The following is a 16,800-nucleotide window of genomic DNA, read 5'->3' as shown; positions in this document are numbered from 1 at the left end:
ATTTTTGGGTGAAATTCACAAATTTTTGGGTGTATAGTACCACTGCTATACCTAGTAGACAGGTTAAAAAAAATTGTCATTTACATTTCCGGGTGAAAATCACCAATTTTTGTTGTGTATAGTACCACTGCTATACCTAGTAAACGAGTAAAACAAAATAATTGTAATTTACATTTTAGGGTGAAATTCACCAATTTTTGTGTGGGATGCACCACTGCTATACCTAGTAGACCGGTAAAAAAAGAATTGTCAGTTACATTTTCAGTTGAAATTGAGCAATTTTTGGGTGTATAGTACCATTGCTATACCTAGTTGACAGGTTAAACAAAAAAAATAAAATTTGTCAGTTACATATTCTGGTAAAATTCAACAATTTTTGGGTGTGATGTACCACGGCTATACCTAGTAGACCGGTAAAAAAAAAATATTTAATTTGTCAGTTACGTTTTCAGTTGAAATTCAACAATTTCAGGGTGAGATGTACCACTGCTATACCTAGTAGACAGGTTAAACAAAAAATAATAATTTGTCAGTAACATATTCTGGTGAAATTCACCAATTTTTTTGGGTGTGATGTACCACTGCTATACCTAGTAGACAGGTTAAAAAAATTGTCAGCTACATTTTCCTGTGAAATTCACCAATATTTGGGTGTGATGTACCACTGCTATACCTAGTAGACGGTAAAAAAATAATTGTTAGTTACATTTTCTGGTGAAATTCACAAATTTTTGGGAGTCTAGTACCACTGCAATACCTAGTCCAGGTTAAACAAAAAAATAAAAATAAAATTGTCATTTACATTTTCAGGTGAAATTCACCAATTTTTGGGTGTGAAGTACCACTGCTATACCTAGTAGACTGTAAAAAAATTATTGTTAGTTACATTTTCTGGTGAAATTCACCAATTTTGGGGTGTATAGTACCACTGCTATACCTAGTAGACAGGTTTAAAAAAAAACATAATTGTCAGTTACATTTTCAGTTGAAATTCAACAATATTTGGGAGTGATGTACCACTGCTAAACCTAGTAGACCGGTAAAAAAAATGTTGTCAGTTACATTTTCTGGTGAAATTCACAAATGTTTGGGTGTATAGTACCACTGCAATACCTAGTAGACAGGTCAAAGAAAAAAAAAAGAAAATTGTCAGTTACATTTTCGGGTGAAATTCACCAATTTTTGGGTGTGAAGTACCACTGCTATACCTAGTAGACAGGTTAAAAAATAAATAAATTGTCAGTTACATTTTCTGGTGAAATTCAACAATTTTTGGGTGTGATGTACCACTGCTATACTTTTTGGACCGGTGAAAAATATAAAATAGTGATTTACATTTTTGGGTAAAATTAACCAATTGTTGGGTGTATAGTACCACTGCTATACATAGTAGACCTATAAAAAAATAATTGTCAGTTTTTACAACCTTACTAACCCTCATACTGGTGTAAAATTGAGAATTAGCCAACATATCCTACTTGGAGGACATGTCTGAGCCCGAGCACCGCTCCAAGGTTTCTCAAGTAGCTCGGGAACCTAACGCTAAACCTACCTGGGCCGTATGGGCAATACCAGGAGCCAGTGGGCGAATTACAGGTGCCCAACGTCCGACTCAAAACAATCTCCCAGTAACCTCCAGCATGTGACCATGCATACAATGGTAGGAGGCAGAGAGCTCTGAGCCCCACTAAAGACTGGCTGATATAGCCTGGGCCTCACATGTGCACCAGAATGCTGCCTGTGGATGGAAATTAAGGCACATTCAGACTCGGAGTTTCTACACCTTCAAAAATTCAAAATACAAACTACAAATTGGCGTGGTATTAAAAAGCAGGAAGTGCTCAACCCCATATGCAGTGGTGCATCTATACCGGGGGGGGGGGGGGGGGGGGCAGATCCTGCACTTGGGGCCCGCTGCTAATGGCAATCCCCAGCAAAAATGCATACAATGGAGGATGCCTGCAGTATAGTACCACTGCTATACCTAGTAGACAGGTTAAACAAAAAATAATAATTTGTCAGTTACATATTCAGGTGAAATTCACCAATATTTGGGTGTGATGTACCACTGCTATACCTAGTAGACCGGTAAAAAAACATTTTTAATTTGTCAGTTACATTTTCAGTTGAAATTCAACAATTGTTGGGTGTGATGTACCACTGCTATACATAGTAGACCTATAAAAAAATAATTGTCAGTTTTTACAACCTTACTAACCCTCATACTGGTGTAAAATTGAGAATTAGCCAACATATCCTACTTGGAGGACATGTCTGAGCCCGAGCACCGTGCCAAGGTTTCTCAAGTAGCTCGGGAACCTAACGCTAAACCTACCTGGGCCGTATGGGCAATACCAGGAGCCAGTGGGCGAATTACAGGTGCCCAACGTCCGACTCAAAACAATCTCCCAGTAACCTCCAGCATGTGACCATGCATACAATGGTAGGAGGCAGAGAGCTCTGAGCCCCACCCAAGACTGGCTGATATAGCCTGGGCCTCACATGTGCACCAGAATGCTGCCTGTGGATGGAAATTAAGGCACATTCAGACTCAGAGTTTCTACACCTTCAAAAATTCAAAATACAAACTACAAATTGGCGTGGTATTAAAAAGCAGGAAGTGCTCAACCCCATATGCAGTGGTGCATCTATACCGGGGGAGGGGGGGGCAGATCCTGCACTTGGGGCCCGCTGCTAATGGCAATCCCCAGCAAAAATGCATACAATGGAGGATGCCTGCAGTATAGTACCACTGCTATACCTAGTAGACAGGTTAAACAAAAAATAATAATTTGTCAGTTACATATTCAGGTGAAATTCACCAATATTTGGGTGTGATGTACCACTGCTATACCTAGTAGACCGGTAAAAAAACATTTTTAATTTGTCAGTTACATTTTCAGTTGAAATTCAACAATTGTTGGGTGTGATGTACCACTGCTATACCTAGTAGACCAGTAAAAAAAATAAAAAAATAGTCAGTTACATTTTTGGGTAAAATTCACCAATTTTTGGGTGTATGGTACCACTGCTATACCTATTAGACCAGTAAAAAAATAAAATAATTGTCAGTTACATTTTCAGTTGAAATTCAACAATTTTTGGGTGTGATGTACCACTGCTATACCCAGTAGACAGGTTTAAAAAAAAAAATTGTCAGTTACATTTTCTGGTGAAATTCAACAATTTTTAGGTGTGATGTACCACGGCTAAAGGCCTCATGCACACGACCGTATTTTGTTTTCGTGTCCGATCCGTTTTTTTTGTGGATAGGATGCGGACCCATTCATTTCAATGGGTCCGCAAAAAACGCGGACAGCACACCATGTGCTGTCTGCATCAGTATGTCCGCTAGATTGCTCCGCAAAAAAAATAGCGCATGTCCTATTTTTTCCTAGTTTGCGGACAAGCATAGGCATTATTACAATGGATCTGCAAAAAAAACGGATCCGCAAAAAAAAAAAGGATGCCATACGAAACGTCATCTTTTTTTTTGCGGATCTGCAATTTGCGGACCGCAAAACACATACGGTCGTGTGCATGTAGCCATACTTAGTAGACAGGTTTAAAAAAAAAAAATTGTCAGTTACATTTTCTGGTGAAATTCAACAATTTTTGGGTGTGATGTACCACTGCTATACCGAGTAGACAGGTAAAAAAATAAAAATTGGTCTGTTACATTTTTAGGTGAATGGGTGTAATATACCCCTCCTCTACCTAGTTGACAGCTTAAATTTTTTTTTATAATTTTTCTTTAACATTTTCAGGTGACAATAAACAATTTTTTTCTGCCATAGACCCCTGCTCTACCAAGTAGACGGGTTAATAAATTTCACAAATTTTTCTGTTACATTCTTTGGTTGACATTATACAATTTTAGACGTGAATAAACCCCTGCTCTGCATAGGTGACAGGGAATAAAATTTAATAAATTCTTCAGTAATTAATGCGTGCCACATCCTTTCATTCAATGCTTAAACTTTAAAAAGTTGTCACACTTTTATGCTTTAATAAATTCTCCCAAAATTCAACTCTATCATTTTAAATTTGAAAAAATGAATCCTCCCTTGGATGTGGTCTCTCTTTCTCAAGCTCCCTCTCCGGCGTGGATTCCTCGCCACCCGTTATCACCATGGTAGGCGCCGAAAAGAACATCGAAAGTTGATAGAGCAGATATCAAATTGGATCAAGAACATCACAGGGACGTGCGACATGGTGGGGCAGTAAGTTTGCACACGCCTACACGAACTGACTGACAGGGGTCAGCCCCTGCAACTTCTGGGTCTCCAAATCGGGCACATAGCCTGAGCTTGCCCTTTACCCCTTGGAGGTGCTGGCCTGCCCTGCAGCCAGTGTATTGTCTGAACGTGTGTTTAGCACGACTGCAGGGGGTTATCACAGGTTATATTTCCCAATGTTTTGGGGTGTACCCTAATTTAAAAAATAAAATTTAAAACCAAAAACCAGTGTAGGCTACCTCCTCCTCCGCCGCTTCCACCTACACCGCCACATCCACCGCCTCCTCAACCTCCTACTCCATATGGACCTCGTCCTCCTAGATTAAGATTATTATTTTTTTATTTTTATGTATTTTATGTTATTTAAAGTCATTTCCCTATCCACATTTGCTTGCAAAGCACTTGCCATGCTCTCAACCACATTTTGATGCCATTTGCAGCCCTCTAGCCCTTTCCATGACATTTTTACAGCCATTTTAGTGCTCAAAAATTCGGGTCCCAATTGACTTCAATGGGGTTTGGGTTCGGGGTCAAGTTCGGGTCCCGACCTCAAACTTTTTTCCAAAGTTCGGTCGAACCCGAACATCCAGGTGTCTGCTCAACTCTAGTGGGGACCAGTTAGAGTGAGTGTAGTTGTCACGCTTAGGTGTGGGAGGGAAACAGCACACTAAGCATAGGAGGGAACAGGGAATCAGGCCTGAGAAATAGGGAAGGAAGATGGACACCTCCTAGTGAAAACCCTAACCATAATCCTGACTACCAGTATGAACAGACCCCAAAAGGTAGGTGAGTTCATACGCAGGAATACCTAGAGTCCTATCTAGCCCTATAGGACCCTGGTACTAATGGCAGGGACGAGACTACCTGTTCCTACAAAAGGAAGGACGAATAGGGAAATGCAACACACAGAACCAAAACAAAATAGAAAAGGGAAAGGAAAGACTTAACTTCAAAGGAGCAATGGAACATCAGGAACTCAGCTGATATCCAACCACAATCTATCCAAACATCCAAACAGAAGCTATAAACTGCACAGCATTGTGGGAGAAGCAACTATAAATAAAGAAGGTTAAATGACCCTAATAGCTACACCTGGGGAAAGAAGGTGTGGCAAGCACCAGAAACAACACCAACATAATTTGATCCAAGCGAAAAACATGACAGATCAAACCATGTGTTGCCAGTCTCCTTCCACCTGTTGCGGGAATGTCCCGTCCCTGCAAGGGGAAGGGTGTGCAGGGGCACGTCTCTGCTGGATGTGCCCACGCCAGCCAGAGCACCTTAAGCTCTGCTGGCCAGGGAGACTGAAACATTGAATCCTCAGGAGCTAGGAGATTAGTTCCTTTGCCTAAACATGAGTCCGACTACAGAGAGAAGTGCAGCATAAAGAAGAATCAAAGTTACTAAATCATCTTGTCAGTACAGCAGAGTGAGAGAAAGCTATAGCAGATTTGAGTTTGCCTGCCAGTTTAATGCTAAAGCCTGCTAGAACCAAGACAAAGCATGTAAGCTGTTGGAAGAAATGTTTGTTCAATGTAAAGCTGCTGTTGAAATTCATCTCAAGGTCTCGACTCAAATTATTTCTTAAAATCCCTCAATTATTCCCCTTTTTTTTTGCTTCAGAGCCAAAGCCTGGGGTCCAGCAGTATCCATGTAGGAGCACCGAAACCCATAAAGAAACATTAAAGCCGCACTACACCACACAGCATTTCCTACACCTGGGGTGTGATGTAGAGGGCCCTGGGGGGCGGTGCCCGTTGCACTGGCAGATGCTTCTACCTAACCTGGGAACGACACCATTCTTTGTGCAGTTTCTAATACCAGATGTACAGGACCTGTGAAGACCTCATCACAGTTCCTTTAGCTTTCTCCACTGATAATAGGGATACTAAACTGCATCTGGACAGTAATCAATGTAATTAGGGCATTTGGTTCATTGCAGACCCTTTTCCCTATGGGCCACATAGCGGTTGTGTGGTCTGCCTCAATTGGAGGTATGCCACTGATCACAGCTGTCTATAGGGAAAGTATGGTACTGTTGTTCAGCTACATTTACTTCAACCCTTTTGCTACCAGTGCAGTACATGTACGGCTCTGGAGCGATAGTTAAACATGGTGCCAGCTCACGCATGCAGCAGGCACCATGGCCGGCATGTCTCCGCTGTTTCAATAATGCCAATTGCGGTCATTAAAGCCTTTAGATGCCAGTGATCAAGTGTGATCCCAAAATCTGAAAGCTCAAAAAACCTGGAAGTGCACACTTCTTATCGGCATCCTCCAATGAGGATGCCAGTAATTCAATTCAATATGCTGGGTTTCTCTGAAGAGACCCAGGGTATTGAAGTTGCAATTCTTATTTTGGCTAATAGGTGGCAGGCCAACATAAGAAATGAGAAATTCTCCTCTCATCATAGATCTATAAGAATCATGATGGTTCACAATAAAATAAAATAAAGTTTTGCAGCCCCAAACATGAGGTACAATACCATAAAAAAAGTAAAAACAAAAAACTGTTTATATATTTTTTTTTACTTTTTTATATATTAATATTGAAATCCACCCCCCTTTTTGTAGAATAAAAAAAAAACATAAATAACAAAAAATATAAAACATCATGAGCCTGTATTATTAAAATATAATAACAAAATAATATATATAATAATTTTCCAATATGTCGAATGTCGAAATGAAAAAAGGCTCTAAATGGCCGATTCACCATGAGTCAAATGCAATAAAATAGGATTTAGTCTACTTTCACACTCGTGTTTTGGCTTTCCGTTTGTGAGATCCGTTCAGGGCTCTCACAAGCGGTCCAAACGGATAAGTTTGTATTCAATGCATTCTGAATGGAAACGGATCCGTTCAGAATGCATCAGTTCAGTTTCCATTCCGCTTTGGAGACGGACACCAAAACACTGGTTGCAGCGTTTTGGTGTCTGTCTGATGAAACTGAGCCAAACGTTTTCACTGGCACAATCTGGCACAACAGAAAACGTATCCGTCCTCCATTGACTTTCAATGGTGCTCAAGATGGATCCGTCTTGGCTATGTTAAAGATAATACAAACGGATCCGTTCTGAACAGATCCATCCATGACGGATCCACAAAACGCGAGTGTGAAAGTAGCCTAAAAAAGTCACACACTCCAAATGGTAGCAATAAAAACTACAGATCATCCCACAAAAAATGAGCCCCCCCACACAGTTCAGAACATGGTGATGTAAAAAAAAGTAGTTCCATTGCGTCCCCATGCTGCAAGCAGCATTTCTGTGTGTGTCATGGGATACTGAGCAAGAAGGATCCAGCATGAAACACAATATAAGTCAATGGTGCAGGACAGTGGTGTGCACACAATCCATGGGGCCCCGGTGCAAAACTGATCCATGGGCCCCCCCGGAGGGGCATTTCCCCGGGCAATAGGAGATTATGGGGCCCCTGTGTCCCCACCCGCCCTCAAACCACACCCACACACAGTCCCACCCATAAATGTTGCCCGTACCGCTTACATCCAGTGACGTCTCCTTCAATGTAGATGTTCTCTGTCCTCGTCTTCTGCTTTCAGACCAGACCACCATTTTTATGCCATTTTTAATCTCTGCAGTTTGAGCAAAAAAAATCTTAGTTTACTACTTTTCCATCATCCTACCATCTTCTGGACAAAACATCCTACTAGCCCAATACTGTGCCCTGTGGTCCCCAATAGTGCCCCCAATAATGTGCCAGTAACAAGTGCCTCTCTCCCCCCATGTGCCAGTATCAAGTGCCAACCCCCCATGTGCCAGTATCAAGTGCCAACCGCCCCATGTGCCAGTATCAAGTGCCAACCCGACCGTGTGCCAGTATCAAATGCCAACCCCCCATTATTTGCCAGTATCAAGTGCCAACCCCCCTTCATTTGCCAGTATCAAGTGCCAACCCCCCTTCATTTGCCAGTATGAAGTGCCAAACCCCCCCTCATTTGCCAGTATCAAGTGTCAACCTCCCCTCATTTGCCAGTATGAAGTTCCAACCCCCCCATTATTTGCCAGTATGAAGTGCCAACCCCCCCCCTCATTTGCCAGTAAGAAGTGCCAACCCCTCCATTTGCCAGTAAGTGCCAAGTTGCCAACCCCCCCATTTGCCAGTAAGAAGTGCCAACCCCCTCCACCTCATTTGCCAGTATGAAGTGCCTCCTCATGTCCCAGTAAAGTCCGGTATTAAAAAATAATAATAAACCCTTATACTTACCTCCTTTGCAGCGATGCGATGCAGGCCTCTTCTGGTCTGTGTCCCGCGCTGTACGGCTCAGGCGGCGTGATGACGTCATTGCCCCGCCTGCACCGCTCTGATAGGCTGCGGGCCTTGTGCCGGCAGCCTATCAGAGGAACAGGAAAGTGAGACGCCTACCTCCCTTGAGCGGCCGCAGCACAGCTATCTGTATCGCTGTCCTGAGGATGGCGATACAGATCACTATGGAGATGAACGCTTCCACAATGGAAGCGTTCATCTCCCTGAAACCTGCCGCCACTGCTGCCGCGGGCCCACACCTGGGTCTGAGTGGCACTACTGCAGGGGCCAGGGGTTCACACGCATCCGGGCCCCCTGGAGTGCCAGGCCCGGTCGCAACTGCCACTAGTGCCAGACCCTGCACCCATTGACTTACAATGGTTTTAGTGTCAATCCGGCGCCCATTGACTTACAATTGTTTTAGTGCAGATCCGTCTTGTTCACTTTGGAGATAATAGAACCGGATCCATTCTGATCGGATGCAGGCGGTTGCATTATTGACCAAATGCTGGATCCAGCAAAAATACAGATTTGAAAGTAGCCTAACCCTTAAACGCATTGTCTCATCTTGTCATTATTAGTGCAAGATGAGACACAGTCTTGACCACCAGCTGGCCATGAAACAATGGCGACAGAAGGTGCAACATCCTCATGCACGGTACATAGCCCATGATCCCAGTGAAGGCCCTATTGAGCCACCTACCCAAATTTAACAGATCCAATGTCTTATTAGAAGACTGTAAAGAGAGGCTGGAGTGAGCCTTATGTCTGTCTAATGTTGCCCCACATCTGAAAGCAGAACTAGCCCTGAGCACATTACAAGGGGAAGCCAATAAGACAGTACTGCTGCAGCCGGCTAAGATAGACTTCTGAGCAGATATCATGCATCCTGGAAGATGTGTACAGGGATACAATGTCTAAAGCTATGCTGAGAAAGACATTCTTCACCAGATACCAGGGGGAAGATGAAACATTGCAACAACTTATGGCCACACTGCAAAGAAAAGAAGGACAGAAAGTAACATCCTTCACTAATGCAGAAGTGGTCCTGCGAGATCAGTTTCTCTTCATCCTAAGTAGTCAGCCATTACAGAATGCCCTATGCAAGAGACTCAAGCTGGAGCCCCACTTAACCTTACACCAGGTGCTTAAGGCCTCTTTCACACTTGCGTTGTCCGGATCCGGCGAGTACTCCACTTGCCGGAATTACACGCCGGATCCGGAAAAACGCAAGTGTACTGAAAGCATTTGAAGACGGATCCGTCTTCAAAATGCTTTCAGTGTTACTATGGCAGCCAGGACGCTATTAAAGTCCTGGTTGCCATAGTAGGAGCGGGGAGCAGGGGAGCGGTATACTTACAGTCCGCGCGGCTCCCGGGGCGCTCCAGAGTGACGTCAGAGCGCCCCATGCGCGTGGATCATGTGATCCATGCGATCACGTCATCCATGCGCTTGGGGCGCCCTGACGTCACTCTGGAGCGCCCCGGGAGCCGCACGGATGGTAAGTATGCTGCTCCCCGCTCCCCACTACACTTTACCATGGCTGCCAGGACTTTAGCGTTCCGGCAGCCATGGTAACCATTGAGAAAAAGCTAAACGTCGCATCCGGAAATGCGCCGAAACGACATTTAGCTTAAGGCCGGATCCGGATCAATGCCTTTCAATGGGCATTCATTCCGGATCCGGCCTTGCGGCAAGTGTTCCGGATTTTTGGCCGGAGCAAAAAGCGCAGCATGCTGCGCTATTTGCTGCGGCCAAAAAACGTTCCGTTCCGGAACGGAAGACATCCTGATGCATCCTGAAGGACGGACTGTCCATTCAGAATGCATTAGGATAATCCTGATCAGTATTCTTCCGGCATAGAGCCCCGACGACGGAACTCTATGCCGGAAGAAAAAGAACGCAGATGTGAAAGGGCCCTAAGGAAGATATTAGCCAGGAAAAAGAGGAACAGGTTGCAGCAAATAGAGGCAAATTCACACCAAAGAGAAGAATAGTGTGGAGGCCCAGGTGTCATCATTGGAAGAGGTGATTAGAGAACTAAAGGATACACTGACTGTCAGAAATAAGAGTGGCACCTCAGACTCAAGATAGAGCACAAGCCTATCTCGCACCCAGGCAGTTATACAGAGGGGCCCAACCTGCAAGAAGGTGCTGGACATGTAACCAGGAGGGGCACTTAGCTAGGAACTGCCCCAACCGTGGCATTTTCAGCATTTAAACTACTGTAGTTCCATCTGCAATTGAGCAAATTGCAGGAGGAAGTACAGATGTGTGCCCCCTGCTGGAAGCTATGGACTTAGTCGGAGAGAGCCCAGTTGTTACAGCCAAGTTTAATGGAGAAGAACTGTACTGTCTAGTAGACACTGGGTCACAAGTAACGGCAATGGCCAATAAAGTCTCAGAGACCCACTTTCCCTCTGCCCTGCAAGTGCAGAATAGGCAAAGCTGATAGCTGCCAATAGTCTGCCCATTCTAACAGTTGGAGACATGCAAACTGACATTGAGCTTTGGGACCAGACGTGGTGATAATTCAGTGCAATGGATCCAGAAGTCCCTGTGATACTAGGGATAAATGTATTGCGAGAATTAGATGTTATGCCCTTTGTCAAAAGTGTTGCACGAAATGCTTCAAGAAAGAAATGGTAGGCAACTAGCAGGATTGGATGCAGTATAAGTGTTTTATTTAAAAAAAAAATGATAACAAAATTATCCCAACAGGATGGCTTAATGTCAGCCATTTAAAGTTCAACCACATAAAGCTCTTATCTTCAGCCAAAACAATAGTAAGTTGTACCGCCATGTGTCTTGTCACAGTTCATCTGCAAACAGGAAGAAATGCTAGAGTCACCTATGAGGGCCTCGTTCTCTGTCTCTCTGGTGCACCGTGGAGAATAATGCTCCGGAATCCTCTCCATTAAGCCTCATTCACATGTCCGTGTCTGTGCTCAAATCCATGAGCAGGTGGTCAGTGATGCATCTGTGAAGCTGTCCGTGAAGGATCCGTGTTGGGTCCGTGTGTCTGTTTTTTGCTATCTGTGTTGCATCCATGTTTCACTGACACTGAACAGCTGAAAAATAATTTTCAAAGCATCTCTTCTTAATGATCCGTAAAACACAGATGCAACATGGTTTTCACGGACCCATAGACTATAATGGATGTGATGGATCTGCATGCATCCTTGCTAAAACATTGACCTACGGACCGTGCTAAAACACGGATGTCTGAATACACACATTAAAATGAATGGGGACGTGTGCTGTCTGCGGAGAACACGTACAGCACAAGTCCGTGAAAAACTGACATGTGAATGAGGATTTAGAGTGTTTCTTCCCCCTGCTCCCAGGCAGCCTTTCTCTCTTTAACTACCTCTCGGAACTGCACCTGGACTCCTTTGTCAGTGGTGTGGAAAGTCCAGGGTGTACTGCCGGAATAGCCACACTGCAATCCCTGGAATTAGATAATTGAGATTAGCAGCCTACATGGCACATTGTCACGCTCGTGTGTGGGAGGAAAAGACCACACCAAGCATAGTAGGGAAAAAGGATATAGGAATAAGGACTGGAAACTAGGGAAGGAAGATGGACACCTCCTAGAGAAAACCCTAACTCCAATCCTGACAGACTACCAGTATGTACAGGCCGCAAAGGTAGGCAAGTTCACACACCGGATACCTAGAATCCTATCTTACCCTATAGGACCCTGGAACTAATGTCAGGACTGAGTCAACCTGTTCCTCCAAAGGGAAGGACGAACAGGAGTCTCCCTCAGGCCTAATGACAAACAACAGGGAAAGGCAACACACATATATATCAAAACAAAATGGAACGGAAAAACTTATCTTCAATGAATCAGCCGAGAACCAAACACAAGCTAAACACAAGTCCCACAGGAGCTATAAACCGCACAGCATAGTAGGAAAAACAACAATAAATAGGGAAGGTTAAATTACCACAATAGCAACACCTGGGGATAGAAGGTGTGGCAATCACCAGAAACAACACAGATGTAATTTGATCCAAAAGGAAAACATGTCAGAGCAAACCGCGTGTTGCCAGTCTCACAGATTTCCTGCCACCTAACGTGGGAACGTCCATATGTCTCTGTATGTCCATAGTACCCCCCCTTCTACGACCTGTGAAAGGCTTTCACCAAACGACTGGCATTCACGTCAGATGCTGGTACCCACACCCTCTCCTCTGGTCCATAACCCTTACAGTGAACAAGATAGTGAAGTGATCTATGGAGAACTCGAGAGTCAATAATCTTGGCCATCTTGAATTCTAAACTACCGTCCACCATGAAAGGAGCGGGTGGCAAGGGGAACGACTCCAAAGGTTCAACATATCTCTTCAACAAAGATTTGTAAAACACATTATGAATTTTCAGAGCCTAAGGAAGTTCAAGATGAAAATATATAGGATTAATAATGGCAGTGATCTTATATGGACCAATAAACCTTGGACCCAACTTCCAAGAAGGAACCTTCAACTTAATATTTCTTGTGGACAGCCAAACAAAATCACCCACATTTAGGTCTTGACCATTCATACATTTCCTGTCAGCCACACGTTTATACTTGTTGCCCATATTTATCGAGTTATTTTGAATTTTCTACCATATAGAAGACAATGATGAAAAAACGAGGACCATTCCTCCTGGTTCTCAGAGACAAGACATCTTAAGTAAGTCTCCAGACTCTGATTAGTGCGCTTCATCTGTCTATTCTTCTGAGGATAAAAAGCAGAAGAAAAAGACAGTTGTACCCCCAGCCGAGTACAGAACGCCTTCCAGAATCTGGACACAAACTGAGTCCCATGATCCGAGATCACGTCAGAGGGAATGCCATGAAGTTTCACAATTTTGTCAACAAACACTTGCGCAAGTGTTCTAGCATTAGGTAGGCCAGGTAATGCTATAAAGTGCACCATTTTACTAAAATGATCAACCACCACCAGAATAACTTTCCAGACAAATTAGACAGATCAGTAATAAAATCCATAGAGAAGGTAGTCCATGGTCTGGACGGGATGGGCAACGGAAGTAGAGATCCAGAAGGTCGAGTATGTGTCACCTTATCGCGTGCACAGATACTACAGGTCGACACATAGTCCTCAACACAGTTACGCAATCCCGGCTACCAGAATCTACGAGAGATGAGGTCGGCAGTGGATCTACTCCCAGGGTGTCCCGTAAGAACAGTACAGTGATGTTCCTCAAACACCTTATGACGTAATTCTGATGGAACAAAAAATTTCTCAGAGGGGCAAGACTCTGGTGCGTCTCCCTGAGCCTCTAACACCTTCACCTCTAGGTCAGGGTATAGAGCGGATACCACCACCCCTTCTGACAGTATCGTACTAGGATTTTTTTAATCGCCAACTCCAGGAAAACTACGTGACAAGGCATCTACTTTCACGTTCTTAACCCCATGACGATAAGTGACAATTAAATTGAATCTGGTGAAAAACAAAGACCATCTGGCCTGCCTCGGGTTCAGTCGTTTAGCCGATTCCAGGTAAGCCAGATTTTTGTGATCTGTTAACACCGTGATCGGATGAATCGTCCCTTACAACCAATGACGCCACTCCTCAAAAGCCAATTTAATGGACAGTATAACTATACCGCTGAACGACAAATAATATATTTTTTTTTTTACCACCAATACAAGCCAAAAAGGGCTTTAGAACATATAACTGCATCACTGAATAGCAAATAGGCCCTTACTTTTTTCCATTTATACACGCTACAAAAGGCTTTAGAACATATATTTTATTTGTCGTTCTGCGGTGCAGTTATATGTTCTAAAGCCTTTTGTAGCGTGTATAATTGGAAAAAAGTAAGGGCCTATTTGCCGTTCAGCAGAGCAGTTATACAATATGTTCTAAAGCCCTTTTTGGCGTGTATTAGTGGCAAAGAAATATATATTATTTGCCGTTCTGCGGTGCAGTTATATTTCTTTGCCACTAATACACGCCAAAAAGGGCTTTAGAACATACTGTATAACTGCACCGCTGAACGGCAAATAGGCCCTAACTTTTTCCACTTATACACAACACAAAAGGCTTTAGAACATATAACTGCACCGCAGAACGGAAAATAATATATTTTTGGGGCATGCAAAAAAAAAAATATTATTTGCTGTTCTGCAGTGCAGTTATATGTTCTAAAGCCCTTTTTGCCGTGTATAAGTGGAAAAAAGTAAGGGCCTATTTGCCATTTAGCGGTGCAGTTATATGTTATAAAGCCTTCTTTGGCTTGTATTAGTGGCAAAAAAAGGGCTTATTAGCCATTGTGTGGTGAAGTGAGAAAATGACCGACTTTATTGGGGTGTTTTAATTTCCTTTTTATTTATTTGATCTAACAGCATGTCAGAGAAGTGCCAGGCCCTGCACAGGGGAGTTGCAGAGGCCTAAATGTTTCTGGCGCAGGCACAGGTCGCAGCAGAGTAAGGGGACGTAGCAGCAGGAGTCGCAGCAAGAGGCCTGAGCTCCCGGTGTCATCCAGTGGTCGTGTCTTGACCAGCAACCCAGCAGTTCTTGAATGGTTGACTCGGTCATCCACTTCATCTCAAGTGACATCACACACACCCCAGCCAAGAGTTGGTGGGTTCATCAGACACAACCCTTAGTTGGCATGGCCCGGGAGCAGGTCCTGTGTCCTCACCTGTCCTCAACCTGCCTCTGTCTTTTTCTGTTCCCTCAGCCAGACAAGTATTATATGCTGTGGGCTCAGCTCCACTATACAGCAAGGATGAGCTACTAGAGGACAGTCAGCAGCTACTGGCCAGCCAAGATGTGGAGGAGACATCTGCCGCTATCTCCGGTAGGCGGGCAAGTAGTGATGAGGAGAGTGGCGTGGGAGCTGGTGTTGCAAGCGGTCAGGCTCCTGACCCAGAGACTGTTGAGGGGGACATCATTGACGTGCAGACAGTACTCGATGATCAATGTCCATAGTAAAATTCCAGCTCACCTTTAGTAGATTATATCAGCCCCTTGTGCACGGAACAAAAAGGTAAGTCCTTTGGTAACGAAACAATAAATGCAGTTCCAGCACTCCAATGTAGTTGTTGTGTTGCTTATTTCTTTATTTGTGGTAACAAAATTGTGGCATGTAGACAAATCCTTACACCCCAACACCAGTTTACGCGTTTCAGACACTTAGTCCTTAGTCATAACTCGATGATGATGTAGTTGATCACACTTGGGAGCCAGGTGAATTAAGGGCTTCATCATCGGGAGAAGAGGGTGGCAGCTTGCCCATGAGGCAGCGGCGGAGCCAGCAAGTCGCTAGCATGGCCGGGAGTGAGTAGGGTGGCAGCAGTGGGAGGTTGGGAGCCAAAAGTGCCCGGGGTAGACCACCCACTTCTCAGGAGCCTACCTGCCCGGAAAGTAGTGGTGTAGGGGTTGTAGGAAAGTGCAAGGGTCTGTCGTTAATGGAAGGTATGTGTCACCGAGGTTCCTAGCCTCGGTGAAGTAAGAGCCGGTATTTTCAAGTGTCAGCGGCAGCTAGTGCTGGTTGACACGTTGCTATTTTAGTATGGCTGTAAGCTATCCAGCTCTTACTGGTAGTAGCCAAAGTGCTGGGTGGGTGGCTGCTCCCCATGTTCCAGGCCGGGTCTTTACTGGCCTATATCAAACCCAGCCAGCAGTCTCAGCTGGGTGTGGATTACTCCTCTCTGTGGAGCGCTGTCAGTCCCTGTGCGTTTTGGGATATGAGAACTTGTGCCGTGCAAAAGGGCTGGGAGCTGCATGCTGAGAAACAGGCCCCTAAAGCCTGCTGTGGACCACAGGTGGAGAAACTTCAAACCAGATGAAGGTTTTTGTTCTGTGGACTTTTCATGGTGTGAACAAACACCTAGACTACAAAATGTCACTTTTTGTTTTTCCTTATGTGTGAATAAAACACTGAACTGTTTAAGTTAAAGACTTTGTGGTCGCCTCTATACTGCGTCTGCTAGCCTGTCTACCAGAACAAATCCCCACAGGGTTCAAGGAAGCAGCGGCGGTAGCAGTCAGTCAGTACTGAGTGTTGGGGGTAAAATCACCCTCTCGGCGGTGTGGTAAGTTTTTGTTAAGCCACCAGAGGAGGTAAACATGGCCATTTGTAAAATCTATGGGCAGAAGGTGAAGCGTGGCCAGGGTGACAATTTTGGCACTTCAGCCCTGCATCAACATATGCAGCGTCACCATAAAGTGGCGTGGGAGAACCGTGGATCTGATGTGGTAGTCCAGCCTGCCGCAGCAACCGCTCCATCATCAAGTGGCATGCACCTGATTTCAGACAGTCAAGGCT

The sequence above is a fragment of the Bufo gargarizans genome, chromosome 6 (genome assembly GCF_014858855.1).
Source record: "Bufo gargarizans isolate SCDJY-AF-19 chromosome 6, ASM1485885v1, whole genome shotgun sequence".
NCBI classification, from domain to species: domain Eukaryota; kingdom Metazoa; phylum Chordata; class Amphibia; order Anura; family Bufonidae; genus Bufo; species Bufo gargarizans.
Note: the sequence above shows the minus strand (reverse complement) of the source record.